The sequence below is a fragment of the Microtus ochrogaster genome, chromosome 10 (genome assembly GCF_000317375.1).
Source record: "Microtus ochrogaster isolate Prairie Vole_2 chromosome 10, MicOch1.0, whole genome shotgun sequence".
In the NCBI taxonomy this organism is placed as follows: Eukaryota; Metazoa; Chordata; class Mammalia; order Rodentia; family Cricetidae; genus Microtus; species Microtus ochrogaster.
The window spans coordinates 57,249,130-57,253,130 of NC_022016.1; the positions used below are offsets into that span (position 1 = coordinate 57,249,130).

At 53.4% G+C, this 4,001-nt stretch overlaps 1 protein-coding gene across 1 annotated transcript in view; it reads left to right on the forward strand.

Annotated features, from left to right (window-relative positions):
• The first annotated feature begins 1,005 nt into the window (after positions 1-1,005).
• Positions 1,006-4,001, forward strand: part of Gjb3 (gap junction protein beta 3) — a 5,563-nt gene continuing 2,567 nt past the window's right edge. Inside the window, exon 1 of the mRNA XM_005353222.2 lies at positions 1,006-1,081. The gene's annotated coding sequence lies outside the window, so the exon portion shown is untranslated. The remainder of the gene's footprint in view (positions 1,082-4,001) is intronic.

The window sequence follows — 4,001 nt, forward strand, 5'->3', positions numbered from 1 at the left end:
ATTTCATTTGTATGCTGCCAAAACGGCATAAAGCACATGGACAGCCTTGTCCCAGAAAGCACAGCTCAGGAGCACAGGAATCCCTCTGGGTCATAGGAGAACAGAGTAGCGGATCCTCCTAACAATGGGCACCTTTTGTAGATTAGAAGCTGGCACCAGTGGATACAGCAAATGGGATGAATAGTCACCAGGGTCGGGCAACAGTCATCTCTGTCTAGACAGTGAAGCCTCAGGCAGGGTTGTGACTAAGATTTGGGGATCCCCGGGGAAAAAATTGGGTTTCCATTCCTGGGATTCTAGGGGCTTTCGGGATCTCAGTCCTGACACACAAATAAAGCTAAGTGTCCCTGGTCTCCAGAGCCCAGTTTAGGAGCCCCTCAAAGCCTCCGCCCTTCACAAGCTCTGCCTCCCACACGGCTCCACACACCCTTGGACAGAATGGGTCTTCTGAAATCGCTCCAAGCACAACCACCCTTGCTCCTGAGATTTCTTTTCCGGGTTGTGTCCCTTCAGGCTGCCAGCCCAGAGTTGTGAGCCCCTCAGGACTGTCACAAAGGCACATCTGCCTGCCTGGAGATTGTCATCAAGGACTCAAGCAGGGCAGGAATCCCCGCCCGTCCTGCTGTGTTCCAACGCAGGGTTGAGACCTTGTGGCAGGCGGTGATCCAGAAGGGCAGGGCACAGACTGGGTTATCTGTGGTAACCACCACTGTGGGCTGGGCCAGTCCTTTATTGCCATCCCTCCTGCCAAGGCACTTAACAGTTTGCAGTGTTTCACGCCCTCATGTCATTGTAGCCTTTGCAACAGCTCTGTCAATGGCCATCAATGCCCCCATTCCAGGCCAGCAAGCCGAGGCCCTGCGAAGCAGCCTGGGGCTCCCGGGTCCGCAGCTGCTTCGGGATTAGAACTCGGACCCCTGAGGCGACTTCAGGCTCCTCCTCCAGGCCGCCCCTCCTCCACGCCACCTCTATCCAGGAGCCTCACTGAGGCCACAAAGCCGGGCTTGGCTCCCACCTCGTTCCTCCTCTGCCGTGGGTCTTGGGCACTAGGAGCCACCCAACGGAGGCAGCGCCGCTGACCGTAAGTACCGGGAAGGGGCGGCAACAATCCTGGGCACTGAACACCCCTCTCTATAGAGATCTCCTGGTGGGCTGGACTGAAGCCTGCCCACGCGTCCAGGCTGAGGATAGAGTGCTGCAGAAGGGCAGTGGAGAGACTGCCTTGCTTCCCCCCAACACACACCCACGCACGCGCGCGCGCGCACACACACACACGCACACGCACACGCACACCACAAAGCATTTTGGACCCGGTGGCGGTGCTAGCCGCTGGAAGGCTGCCAGAAGGACGCCCCCTTCCCAGGTCCACAAGCTCCCAAGCTACCTGGAATAGAAGGAAACTAGGGTCTCAGGGCCCAAGTGGGGAGCTCTACCTTTGGAGTCAGCCACAGTGAGGGGTAGAAAGCAAGAGACGGAGAGGTTCTGTCTTGCACCTGGATAAAAACGATTTTTTTTTTTTTTGGCAGCTGGAGTTAGGGGGCGACGGTGGATCCAGAACCGGCTCCACCAGTCCCCAGCAAGGGCTAGGCGGGAAATACTTTGCAAGTGAGTCTGTCTCGGGTGTGTCTTAGGAGGAACTGGGCAGCCTGCACGAAGAATAGGGAGCTCCAGAGTGTGTGTGTGTGGGGGGGGGGGGGGTTGCTGAAGTATTAGAGAGTACCAGTAAAAGGAACCCCCCTCTCCTCCCCCTACCTCTCCCAGAGCACGCCTTGGAAGAGCAAGCTGGAGAGGGAACAGACGCTGATTCTTGCAGCAATCCAAGATAGGAGATAAGGAACAGGGTTAGCAACATTACAGATCTCTCGGATGTCCCCTAGCTAATAACCGACAGTGGGAGATCAGAATCCAGGTGCTAATCCATGGCCCCTCCGTAGAGGCCAGGGCTTAGACAGTATCCGGAGCAAACCCTTGAGGGTCCGAGTACTAGGGCTTCACGGCCACCCCCATCTTGTCCAGAACTGAGGTTCTCAAAAGACAGGTCCTATGGAAGGCAGCGATACTGCCTTCTAACTCCTTTGCAGTCCCGGCCAGCCCTCCCACCGCCTCTCTGAAAACCCAGCTTTCCCCTGTTTACCCATTCAGCGTGAATTGAGCACCTACTGTATGCTGAGTTTTGTGTATCAAACTTAGAAGCAGCCAGCCAGTCAAGTAGGCTTGCTAATTGGACAGACAGATGATAAATGAGAACAAAAACAAACAAACAAACAAATAGAAGACCAAGACTTAAATTTCAAACTGAGACTGAGGGCTTAGGAAAACAAAGGGAACTGGAACAGACTAGCTGGAGCAGGTTCAGACCTGAAGTCCTTTGAGAGGAGACCCTAAGGGGTTGTTGTTGGAGCCGAGACACTTAAGTAGTGATTTAGGGTCCGGCCACTTAAGGTTCTAGAGGAAGACCATTCCAGGCAGGAGCAATCAAGGCAAGGTCTGGGCAGAGAGAGGCAAGGTGAGTGTGCACGTGCGCGTGTCTGCCCGTGTGAGTATGCATGGGGGGGGGGCGGGTGACAGGGCTGTAGACTCTTGGGGTTGCGATTTAAGCACAGTGAGAGGGAGCGAAGAGGTTTAAGAAAGGGAAGTGTAATCATTTGTGATTTAATGGGCTTCAGAGGGAATAACTCCCAGGCCCATGAGGAAACTGTGGCAGGAATATGGATAAGGATAAAGACAGCTTGGGCCAACGTGGTGGTCCAGTAGTCGTCTGGAACAGCCTCTGAAGCACTCCCGTGCACACTCAGGTCCACGTGGGCTTGGGGAGAGCTAAACACTCTCACACCCCATCAGCATGCCAACCCCAGGTACACTCATCTGACCCACCTGTCTACACCCACTGAGTCACCCAGAACTGGGAGGAAGATGAGCCAGCCTGATCAGTCTCTACAAAGCCGTGGTTAACAGCAAACCCAGGGGTGGCTAGGATCTCCCAGGCCCTGCTGTCTCTACATAGCTTCTGAGATGAGTGCTGTCCTAAGAAACAGACCCAACCCCCTGCCTTTACTACCACTGACTGCAATGTTGGCAGGCCTTGGCGATGGGGCAATAACTAAACCTTTAAGAGCACTGGCTGCTCTCCCAAAGCACCTGGGTTTGATTCTGAGCACCCACGTGGCAGCTCACAGCTGTCTCTAACTTCTCTAACTACACTTCCAGGGGATCTGACGCCCTCTTCCTGCCTCCATCTGCACCAGGCACCCATATGGTGTATAGAAAGACATGCCAGCAAAATTCATACACCTAAAAGTAAAATGTAAATAAAAAGAAAAATTATTACCAGGTCCTTTCTCCCCTTCCAGCTTCAGTGGCCTCTTAGTAGAATAGGTTCACAACACTGTGCTGTTGAGACATCAATGAGGGAACAGTTTTCAAAATTGTGACTTGGGGCCGGGCGGTGGTGGCGCACGCCTTTAATCCCAGCACTCGGGAGGCAGAGGCAGGCGGATCTCTGTGAGTTCGAGACCAGCCTGGTCTACAAGAGCTAGTTCCAGGACAGGCTCCAAAACCACAGAGAAACCCTGTCTCGAAAAAACCAAAAAAAAAATAAAAAATTGTGACTTGGGGCTCAGTCAGTACTGGCCTACCATGCCCGAGGCCCTGGGGTTCCATCCTCAGTACCACATAAAATGGGCATGGCATTACACTCCTGCAAAACCAGCACTCAGGAAGCAGAGGATGGAGGACTAGAATTTTAAAGTTATCCTTGGCTATACAGAGAGTTCAAAGCCATTTCGAGATGCTGTCTGAAAAGGGAAAGAAAAAAAAAGGGTCTGAGGTGGGCATCCAGGAAGGGAAGGAAGAACATGGGCCTAAGTCCAGTCCTCTTCATGCAAATTCCTGGCCTGCCTTCTCCCTGCAGTCATGAGTCACCAGCACTTATCGGACATTCAGTATGATTTGTAGTCATTTGATTATCAGCTTCTTCATTCATTAGCTGGAAGGGGAGTGGG